The sequence below is a fragment of the Cupressus sempervirens genome, chromosome 2 (assembly GCF_028749045.1).
Source record: "Cupressus sempervirens isolate cs-2001-9-10 chromosome 2, ASM2874904v1, whole genome shotgun sequence".
Lineage (NCBI taxonomy): Eukaryota > Viridiplantae > Streptophyta > Pinopsida > Cupressales > Cupressaceae > Cupressus > Cupressus sempervirens.
In genome coordinates, this window is record NC_143119.1 from 672,693,969 (window position 1) to 672,706,384 (window position 12,416).

Sequence of the window (12,416 nt, forward strand, 5' to 3'; positions counted from 1 at the left end):
CTACAGAATCAAGAAAGCATGGAGTGTTTTCTCTTGTGAGGTTTGCACTTTTTGTTTGCTTTTCTTTGTCTAAACATATATGTGAATTTAGTTTTGGTTTGTGAATGTTTACTTTATTTGTTAATATTTTTTGCATAATAAAATCTTGTTCTACATTTTGGCACGCCCGGTGGAACCCCACTATGGGTCATTTAATCATCAATTTCTATCTATATGTTGTTTTTCTAACAATTTAATGTTTCTTGTTGTTTGAGTGAGTTGTAGGGTGTTTTTCTTGTTTTTACAGGTTAAAGAATGCACTTAGGAAGAAGACATACCCTCAAAAAATCCGAAAAAAACAAAAAAATTTTAAAATTTTTTTGGAAAAAATCCACGTTTTTCAGCTTTTTTTTTTGCGCAGTGTCGTCTTCGCAGTTTGGCGTCTGCGCCTGCAAACTGTCGTCTCCGCTAGCTACTCTGTCATCTTTGCAACCAAATTGTCATCTGCGCAGTTTGGCATCTCCAACTGCCGTCTACGCATCCTAGACTGTCGTCTCCATAGATCAGCGCCTCTGTCGGCTACTTTGTCGTCTTCGCAACCTGAACTGTCATCTCCGTTGCCCCCATCGTCTAGATTAGCGTCTCCGCAGATCAGTGTCTCTGCAAACTGTCATCTTCGCCTGTCTCTGTTGCACTTCTGTTTTAAAATCTTTATTTCTGCACTTTGTAGTTAAAAAATAAAAAAGAGTATAAATCAAAATTTGACTTTTAGTGGTTTCGTAGGATTTATACCATTTTAAGCATTTTTACGCGTAGAAAAATAGCAAAAAAAGTTTTAAAAAAATTTCCCATAGTTAAGTTCCAATTTTTGAAGATTTTGGGTAACTAACTAAATTGCTTTTTTTTGTCTCATTGCATGTTGGAGCACATATGGAACCACTAACCATGTTTCTTGCAGGTTTTCATGTTGCTAAAAAATGAACTTGAATGTTTAACCATTTGTCTTTGAATGCATGTTGCTAAAAAATGAACTTGAATAGTTAAACACATTTTCCATTGAATAAATGTTGCTCAAAACACACTCTTGAATGCCATGGATTAAAATCAATTTTTCTTGAAATGCATACTTAAAACAACAAATCCAATCTTGAATGCCAAGGATCAATTAACCATTGCAATATCAAACAAATCATTTGGAGCTTCTAAAATTGAACAAAACAAATCTCTATTTCACATGCAATTTAGGTAAAGTTTGATTTTTGGACAATTAAGAAACTTGGTTAAGTTAAATACAAATTTGCAAGAATCAATTTGAGTAGTTCCTTGGACTCACCTCTTTTTTAATCACCCATCAATTCAACCATTGGTTGCAATCTCAGCGCCATTTATGGGGATGGTCTACTTGAAAAAGGTGTTAAATGTTCCACAATCTAACTAACTCACTTGGTCTTTGAACGTTTGCTTTAACTTTATCAAAATTCTTAAATGATCAAAAATCTAGATTAAGTTGATCACACTTCAAGTTTGGGCACTAAAATTGAACAACTGACGTGGAGAGCCTCCGGACACGCGCTTGAAATCGAATCTCACACACTTTTGTTTTGGGCTTAAAACAAACTCACACTCAATCTTGAATGCCTTAAAGAAAATTAATCGATACTTGATGTGGAGGGCCTCCGGGCACGCAAGTTTTCTTTTGTTGATCCTAACTCTTCTTATTGTTTGCATTCTTCGATTGATTTACTTTTGTTGGTGCTTCAAGTTGGAATTGAACATTGTCTCTTAAACATGAGTGCTTGCAAAGTCTAGATTAGCACACATAAGAGTTAGTTGGTAAAACAACAACCGTGTTTTTTAGCCCAAGGTCATCCAAGTCTTCTCTCCCCTTGTCGTCTTTTGAGGCCATCTTGGGTGCATAAGATTAGGATCCAAAACCTTGTTTCTTTTTAGGAGGCCTGCTTGAGGATTTCATCACCCCTTGGACGACCTCAACTCCAACGTTCTGGCAGAGTATAAGAATCAGGAGGTGAATCGAAAGACACCTCTCTTGGGATCAATATTTTGTCATTCAGGCTAAGCCTCAAGGAACTTTATACCCTTGAGAAGTGAAAGAGGAGAAGTGGGTTACCGCTCCTCTCGGCTGTGTGATATCTTTTTGGTCTCATCTACGGATTTGGGCCTCACGTACCTTGCATATATCGAGGACTCCCTAGCTAAACCAACTGTTAGCCTTGCAGAAAACCATTTAGGGTGTTAATGTGTTTGGAGTGACTGATCAAAACATTTGTAGAACATACACACTCCTCGGCACAAGTATCACATTCTGAGAACCACAAACTTCTATCTGGGTGTTCCTATCTATTGCTTGATTTTATTTTACTTGTTCAATGAATGTTTGCCAAACTTGGTCAATCCTAGCTTAGGGAACACTTAGCGTAGTCACTTCCTATTTTAGAAGTTGAACAAGTTGAAGCAAAACAACTGAGATATCTCAAAGCCAAGCAAATTCAAGAATTTATGTCGGAACAACCCAAACCCAAACAGATGTTTCACAAGGTCAAACTCAAGCCATCTCTAGCATACCAAGAACTTTCAGCCAAGAGAAAAGAAATAACACCAAACCCACGAATTTCCAAACTCCACAAAGCAGAGGACAAAGCTACTGACGAAGCACTTCAAGAGGCCTGGTTAGAGTGCACCATCAAATTTAGCCAATATCCAGGAGTTAATCCTACCTATGCCTTACCAACTAGGCATGATTTCTATGATTAAACACCCTTGTTTCTCCACATCTTCTTGGATAAGCTTCACTTTAGAGTCATCTTTGTAGAAAAGCTAGCCATCTTAAGTTATCCCCTTAAGCATTATTAGCTCATTCATCTCATTTAGAATCAAACCATCTAGCCAGCAATCCAAAATCTTCACATCCAAGCCTTCAAAATTTGTTGTCACCTTGCCAAAAGTTTGCCATTCCTAAAATCTTCCAAATCCACCCATCTCACCAAGGTTATCCCTTTGACAGAGCTTTGTCTAGGGTAATCTAGTTTTGTTGCTTGTTATCCCTCATCACCTTGAGCTAAAGGTTGGGATCCACAAGTGTCAATCTCGTGTTCTTCCTAAAGGATCATTAGTCTATCCTTAAGTTGACATAATCACCACCAAGCTTGCATATAGGAAAGCAGACCTTTCGTGCTTTGGCAACATATTTTTGAAGTTAGAATCCCCAACCCAATCCTCCTTAGGTTTTGTCATATAGCTTTGCCTCAACCTAGGAAATCATTTTCATAGAAAAGCCTTCCCCCCTTTTGCATCCACCAGCATTTGTTGCATCTCATCCCTAGGAGCATTTTCATGCCACCCGTCACTCACTTAGCCAAGAAGAAACAAACAATGGAGCCCTATCATTTGGATCAAACAGCCTCACCCCCCTTGAGCATTCAACCATCCTTCAGCCCAGAGAAAGCTATGCCATCACCTACTGACATTGAAGCTTTCATGAACCAACCAAGAAATGCAATATTGGTAAATGCCATTATAGACAAGAACAAAGAGACAATCATGGCTAATTTTTGAAGGGACAATGTAGGAACCTTTGACTTTGGAAGACCCCCTCCATTATCAGATCCATCTCACCCATTGTTTGGGCAGCTGCCACCACCCATAGGCTCTTATGATCCAAATTATCCTCAATATATGCCAAAAGAAGAGCCTCCAACCAATCCATATGATCCAACAGACCCAAACATGCCATCATCCACCCAAGTTGAAATCTCCATGCCCCAAGCCAACCCAGCCACCACCACTCCATCCTTGGTTCATACCTCTCCACTCCAAACCCCCTTTACCCAAAACACCTCACCGTTCACTCCCTTCACTATTATTGCTGCTGCTCCCCAACCCAGCCTTCCAAATCCACCCATCTCCCAAATTAGTGCTAGCATCTTTGGCCAAACTCAGCAATATACAATAGGGATGCCACCCATGGGGCCAAGTAATCAACCTTTCATCACCCCTAGCTTGTTCACCACAGCCTAAAGCACAATCCCATCATTTCCATTAGGTCTTGGGAGCTCAATACCATCAGCGACAAATCCACAAGCTACTACCCTCACTCCACAAGGCTATCAAATCCGACAAGCTACTGCCAATTTTTCGCCAAGCTCGCAAGTGACCCTAGCTCCCGCCACTACTCTACCAAGCTTCCAAATCCAGCCACAAAGCTATCAAACCCCATCAGTTCCATTCCCAAGCTTTCAATTCCCACCACCTCCACCACCAACTAATCCATTACCCCCTATTACCAACTACTTTTCCATGCCACTCCTGGGAGGTAATCCACCACCCCAACCAACCACCAATTATTTGCAGATACCATCCCAAATGGGGGCACAACCCACATATATTGGTCAAACCCCACAAGCCCCCTGATCCTTTCCCCAAGCCTCACAACCATCTTATACCTTACCCCCACAAAGCAATCCATTTATCCCACAGCCAGCTTATGTTCCTCAATCCCAACCTCAAATCCCATATCAAAAACAAGCCTTACAGCACATGCAGCAATATGCGCCACCTCCCCCTCAGCAACCCGTCATCCACCATGCAGCTGCCCAAACAATGTACAATCCATATCAGAAAATCCCTCACAACCACCCATATTCAGTGGCCCCATCTAGCGCATACCTACCTCAAGGCACTCCTACATTGGGGGCACCCCAACCATCACCTATCAATTCAGAATGGGAGCAAATGAAGACAGCTCTGAAAGCCATCCAAGAAGGGAATGATCCAAAGACATTCAAGTTTGAGAATGTGTGTCCTTACCCTTTTGACAGAGCCATTACCATGACACCATTTCCCAAACACTTTGAGGTACACAAATTTGACAAATTCAGAGGAAAAGGAGACCCTGTCACACATATCAAAGAATTTTACATGCACTGCCAGGACGTGGCATACAATGATGTCTTCCTCTTGCACCTTTTTCCCAAAAGCTTGGCTGGACTAGCTCTTGAATGGTTTTACAGAATCCCCTATGGCACAATTAAAAACTTTGCTGAATTATCTGAGGCATTCGTAGCCCAATATGCCCATCTTGTTGAAACAGAGCTATCAATAGTTGATCTTGTCCACACCAAGCAAAAAGGTGGAGAAAGCCTTGACGAATACCTATAAAGATGGCAAAACCTTACCACCCGCATATCCTACACCTTGCCAGAATGCCATGTGGTGAAAATGTTTATTGATAATGCACATCCCAGTTTGGCTCACCACATGACCATGAACTGTCTGCAGACCTATAAGGATATCAAAGAGAAAGGAATGATCCTTGAGCAAGGACTCATTAAAGATGGTGTGGTCAAGATTTACAAAGAGGCCAACCAAAATCAATCACATTCCAATGAAAAGTCTAGGTATTGGAACAAAAATAAGCATGTTGCAACAGATGGGGTTACTGACATCAGACATGTGAATATTGTTGGTCCTTCTCAAAACCAGTCTAACCCACCATATCAAACAAACAACCAACAAGCTATCAATTACCAACAACAGAATAACCAAAGTTATCAAAACCACAATACAAGACCCAACTTTCAATGGTCTAACAATCAAGCTAATGCCATCAATGTAGCTGTAGGGCAAAAACCCAGATTCCAACCTACACCTAGAAACTATACGCCCCTTGGTGAGCCATTGGATGTCATTTTTGAGAAATTGGCTAAGGAAAACCTCATCAAATTTCTTCCTACCCAAAAAATTGATCCAAGCCAATCCAAAGCTGCATGGTACAAAGACAATGAGTATTGCAAGTTCCATAGGGTAAAAGGTCACACCACCCTGAGATGCATGAAACTGAAAGATTATGGGCAGGACCTCATTGATCGGAAAGAAATCACTGTTGGTGCCCAAACCTCTCCCAATGTAGGCTTACAGATTTATCAAAATGCTTTTCCTCCACACAACAACCAAAATCTTGGAAAAGCACCTATCCAAAACAACACCAACAACTGCCAGCCAAACCAATAGCATGGGAAGAACAATGACCACACTTCATCCTATATAGACTATGGTAGCCTTATAGGTTGTATATCTGAGAAAGAGCCTTCTGTCAATGTTATCAATATCCGAGGACCAGACAATGAGTGTGCAGTTACCACTCGAAGAGCGCAATTTAACATCGCAGGCCCACCAGTTTCATCAGCACCATCAGCTCCATCAAAAAGCTGGTACAATATCTTGGAACACCTTGGGAACATGCCAGCCCAAATCTTCATTTTAGACCTTCTCCGCACTAGTCCTGTGTACAAAGACATCCTTGACAGTGCTCTCATAGAATCTTGTGTCCCTTTTGATATCAATGCTACTGATTTTCGTAATCTTGTTGGACACCTTTCATCCTCATGTGCCCTATCTTTCAAACCCATCGACATACCCGCAGTCGAGCCAGATCACACCCTTCCGCTTTGCATAGCCATCATGGTATCCAATTTTGCTGTGAAAAGAGTAATGATAGATAATGGATCAGCCTTGAATATTTGCACCCTAAAATTCATAAAACAAGCTGGGTATACTGAGGCAGATATGATTAGTGAGGTTATCACCATCAAAGCTTATGACAACTTGGAAAGAACCACATAAGGGACTATTTTGCTACCAATCAAGGTCAGGCTAGTCATTCAAGAGACAATTTTCCATGTTTTTGATCTAAACCTACCATTTAACATCCTCCTTGGTCGCCCATGGATTCATGCTATGAAGGCCGTTCCATCCACCTACCATCAGTGCATCAAATTTCTGCATCAGGGCACTGAGGTGACCATCCATGCTGATCCAGAACCCTTTTCTTACTGCAATGCGGTTGAAGCTTCATATACAGACCATTTCCCTGGAATAGACATCAGTACAGCCATCACCAGCTCAGCCCACACTTGTAATGATGCAGAAACCATCCTCACCTCCACCCTATCTACCGTAAAGATCAACAACAAAGTTTGTGGAGAATATAGTCTGTCAGATGAATTTGCTATCGGAGCAATCCCAATTGATCCACATACCCATAGACGGCCAACATATCACAAAGCTAAGGAGATTCCACCTCCTCGATACAAACAGTTTGGCCCAACAACCTTTGTATCCTCAAAAACCCCTCTTCATGAGGAACTCACTCCAGATATCAACAATTGGTTACATAAGGATGCACCTCCAAGAAATCAAGTACGCCTTGATCACTTCAGCCAGAAGTATCCCCAAGAACATAAGCTCATCACTGAAAAATGGAACTATCAAGGTAGTGGACTAGGACCAAAAAAAAGGGGCATGCAATGTCCCATCGAAGCACATAAGTGGGAAACGAGTCAAGTCTTGGCTTTGGCATACCCACAACTGGGGGCACCAACGAGAATGGTCATGCTTTTTTGAACATCCACCATGACCTCGTCAAAATCGAAGACATTCCTGAGGAAGTTGAAAAGAGAGCCTACGATGATATCCCAGACCAAATCTTCCTAGGAGACTCTGTTCTCCGAGAACTATCCATCCATCTCATTAACCTACCACTTGCTCATCCACAACTCATAGATTGGGACCAACCAAGTGTCATACACATTGATGAATTCACATCAGAGGAAGCGCTTCTAAGATTCATGGGAGCTGAAACACCTCACAAGCAGACAAAGATAGATTCTGCCTATATCTATAAGCTAGATCCCAAGGGATATTTTGGAGAAAATCTCCAACCTAGTTCTGATGCACCCAAAATTGGAACTAAGGTGAAACCAGGACTAGCTAATGCAACGAAGAAAGCCCCTCAGCAAGAAAATCTAGAGCCACAAGCAGAACATGAGGATTTAGTATTGCCTCCTCAAGATAATCATCTAGAGGTGTCATCTATTCTAATAGAGGATACTAGAGAAGTCAACATCGGTTCTTTAGAGATCCCCAGTTTTGTTCATATTGTTGCATCCCTATCACAAGACCAAGCTGATCTCCTCTTTGAGGTCTTAAGAGAGAACATTGGCCGATTTGCATTGTCATATCAGGACATGCCAGGGTTGGATCCAAAGCTTGTAGTTCACCATCTTGTAGTTGATCCAAAGATCAAGCCCGTCAGACAAAAGCTTAGAAAAATGCACCCTAAGGTGGCATTACTGGTTAAAGCTGAATTAGAAAGAATGTTAGCTGCTAAGGTTATCCGACCTATCGACTACTCAAAGTGAATCTCCAACATGGTCCCTATCACTAAGCCTTCCGATGACATCAGAATCTGCACCAATTTTAGAGATCTAAACAAAGCTTGCCCAAAAGATGATTTTCCCTTACCCAACATAGATATGATTGTAGATCTTATAGCTGGACATGAAATTCTGTCCCTTATGGATGGATTCTCTGGGTATAATCGGATCAAGATTGCAGAAGAGGATTAGCATAAGACAACATTCACTACCCCTTGGGGAACCTTTTGCTACACCATGATGCCTTTTGGCCTAAAGAATGTTGGGGCTACCTATCAAAGAGCAATGACAGCCATTTTCCATGATCTTATCCATAGCATTTTGGAAGATTATGTGGATGATATCCTAGTCAAATCTCACACCTTCATGGATCATCTCACTGACCTGGAGAAAGTCTTTGATAGGTTAGCCCAATATCATCTCATGCTGAATCCCAACAAGTGTGTCTTTGGGGTCACATCTGGCAAGCTTCTAGGCTTCATAGTCTCTAAACGAGGTATAGAGATTGACCCCAAGAAGGTCAAGGCTATCTTAGACATGCCTCCTCCCCAGACACTACGACAGCTTTGCTCTCTTTAAGGAAAGCTCCAATCCGTTCGGCGCTTCATCTCCCAGCTTGTAGATAATTGTACACCATTTTTACATTTACTAAAGAAGGATGAGAACTTCAAGTGGGATCCTTTATGTCAGCGTAGCTTCGATTAGCTCAAGCAGTATCTCACCAATCCCCCTATCTTGGTTCCACCAGTTCCTGGTCGTCCCTTGATCTTATACATATCAGAAACACCTACTGCTCTAGGGGCACTTCTAGCACAGCTTGATGACTATGGCAGAGAAAGAGCCATCTACTATATCAATAGAACCCTAGTTGGTTATGAACTCAATTATACTCCTATGGAAAAAGCTTGTTTGACAGTTTTTTTCTCAACTCAAAAGCTTTGCCACTACATGCTAAGTCATACCATCCTACTAATCTCCAAAATTGATCCTCTCAAGTATATGCTCTCTAGAACAGCACTCACAGGACGACTAGCAAAATGGGTTATGCTACTAAGTGAGTTTGACATCCAGTATGCGGACAGAAAGGCAATCAAAGGGCAAGCTATAGCAGATCACCTAGCTGATGCACCTCTAATAGATGCATGTCCTTTGATCACAGAATTTCCAGATGAGCATATCTGTCTAATTGAAGAACAGCCCCCATGGAAACTTTATTTTGATGGCTCATACACCTCTCATGGATCAGGGGCAGGAATATTGTTGGTTACACCTCAAGGAGATTACATTCCAAAAGCCTTCAAGCTACAATTCCCTAGCACCAACAATATAGCAGAATATGAAGCTCTTGTAGCAGGATTAAAGATAGTTGCAGAATGGAATATCACTAAGTTAGAAATCTTTGGCGATTCCCAGCTCATCATCAAACAAGTCTTAAATGAATATCAAACCAAAGATGAAAAGCTATTACCCTACAAAGAGCTAGTTGATCAGTTGACCCAACATTTTACAAAGCTCCAGTTTACACAAGTGCCACGAATGCAAAACAAGGCAGTAGACGCCATGGCCACTATCGGCTCGCTCTTGGAAATTCCCCAAGAAGCTACGCAGTATGAGTTTTTAGTCGAGCAGCTCCTCACACCCGCCTATGCGAATGAGGATTCAAACTGTGTTTGTATCTTGGTTGGTCCCCAATCCCCTTGGTACCATGAAATTCACGCTTACCTTAACGATGGTATCATATCCCCTCACCTCACACGCACCCAATGCCAGAACCTTATACAAAAATCATCCCGCTATGTCATCATAGCCAATACCCTATATCGTCGAAGTTATCACGATACCCTCTCTCGATGTTTAGATGAAAATGAGGCCACGATGGCATTAAAAGAAGTACATTCTGAACTTTGCGGTGCCCACATGAGTGGTATTGTCCTAGTACGAAAAATCCTTAGAGCAGGCTACTATTGGTCTACCATTGAAGAAGACTCCTGTGACTTTGTCAGAAAGTGTCTCCCATCTCAGTAGCATGCAAATCTTGTGCACGCTCCAGCACAGGATCTACAGCCTATTCCACCACCTTGGCCTTTCGCTTGTTGGGGCCTTGACCTAGTTGGAACTATCACACCTCTCTCATCTGATGGACATAAATGGATAATAACAGCTACAGACTATTTCACTAAGTGGGTGGAAGTAGTCCCCCTAGTCTCAGCTACATGAGTTCAGGTCTCCAAGTTCATCTTGTACCACATTGTTTGCCGCTTCGGCTTCCCATCCACCATCTACACTGACCACGGAGGTAACTTTGAAAATCTCAACATGGAAGAATTATGCACTTCCCTCCGCATCCATCACCACTTTTCTAGCCCATATTTCCCACAAGGTAACAACTAGGCAGAGGCAACTAATAAAACCCTCCTCAAAATCCTAAAGAAAGTTGTCAATGATTCCGACCGTGATTGGCACCTTCAAATAAATCTAGCTCTATGGGCGTATCGAACTTCCTTTCGTACATCCACAGGAACAAATCCATACTCCTTAGTCTATGGTGCTGAAGTGGTATTACCTATAGAAGTTGAACTTCCCTCACTTCACATATCTTTGCGAGGGAAAATCTCAGATGAAGAATACAGAGTAGCTCGGCTCACCCAGCTAGATCTCTTAGACGAGAAGAGACAACAAACCTATGACCATCTCACAGTCTACCAAACTTGTATCAAAAGGAATTTCAACAAGAAGGTGCTCCCACGACACTTTCAGCCAGGTGACATGGTCCTCAAAGAAAATATGAAAGTCCAAGCAGATCGAGAAAAGAAAGGCAAGTTTGAACCTACATGGCTTGGTCCCTATGTGGTTACCGCCTCCTTTGGCTTCGGAGCCTATTAGTTATCTACACCAGAAGGAGAACTCTTGAATGATCCCATTAACATCATTCATCTCAATAAGTTCTATGCTTGAAGATCCTTGGTATACCCAGCTTTTGAAAAATACAAAAAAAAAAAATTAGTAAAGAGAAATAAGCATCCAATGGTGAAAACTTGGCAATTCAAGTGCCTTGGATAGGTACCTTGGTGAAAACCTCGTAATTTAGGCGCCTTGTGTACTAAGACTAATCCATTATCTATCACTATCCTATCCCTCATCCATCCATCCACCATCCCATAACACACCTGCTTGTTCCCCTGGTGTTCCAACCAAATATCCAAAATCTAATAGAGCTTGTAAATACCTCCTGTACAGCTTGTAAATATTGTATCATCCCTTGTATCATACCTTGTATATCCGAATCTTGTCCAAAGCTTGTACCATATTCCAGCTTGTAAATAATCTTGTATCCTAGCTTGTATCCTATCACATGCACACAAAGAATCCCATTTTCCTTAAGCTTTTCGCAAACCATCTACCTATCCACCTATCAACTATTATAGACATCCCATCCTTCACAAACATTTCCATCTCACAAAAAAAAAAACATGAACAAACTTGTAGATTTGTAACATATCTTGGTCCATCATCTTGTACATCCTCTTTAGCTTAGTACCAATGTATCTATCTGGCTTTCATGTTAGTTCATCCTTGGTCAACATCTTGCACACATCGCACACCTTGGTTAGCTATTCCAATGCATCCTTTAGCTAGATTTCCTATCACCAAAGTGTTATCCTTCTTAGTTCAGCTTGCTAGACGCATCACTCATCCAAATCCACTAAGCTTAGGTGCTCTCCGATAGGTCCTTGCAGGATATAGCTTTCCTCATGTCTGATCTTGGTCCATTAGTACCTCATCCTACCCATCTCATTGGCAAACAGTTCTCTTTTGGATTTTTGCTTTCTTTTGATTTGGGATCTTCCCTTTTGGGTCTTGAAATATCTTTTCCAAGCAATCTCCTTGTTCCCTCCTCAAGGTTGCCACGATCTTCCATATCGTGGTATGTTGTGAATGGGCCAATTAGAGCGTAAGGTCTTGATCATGTCTTTCGCTTGTTTTCTTTTTCTGCTTGTGGGTTACCTAGGGTCGTTTCCACACTACTTCCTCTGGGATTCATGTGTGATACTGGGGCAATCATTGCGTGTTTTTTTTGAGTCAGTTCGTCAATCCTCTAGATGGTTGGTGAAAAGGCCTTGACATTCTTGGTAACCTTGGCAATTAACCAATAGTCCTATAGCAAATCTAGTGCTCAACTACATGGTGGTACTTCTCTTTGAAGTA

General features: G+C 41.6%; 1 pseudogene; it reads right to left on the reverse strand.

Annotated features, from left to right (window-relative positions):
• Positions 1 to 451: 451 nt before the first annotated feature.
• The window catches only part of LOC149575147 (protein TOPLESS-RELATED PROTEIN 2-like), a 38,902-nt pseudogene continuing 26,937 nt past the window's right edge, over positions 452 to 12,416 (reverse strand).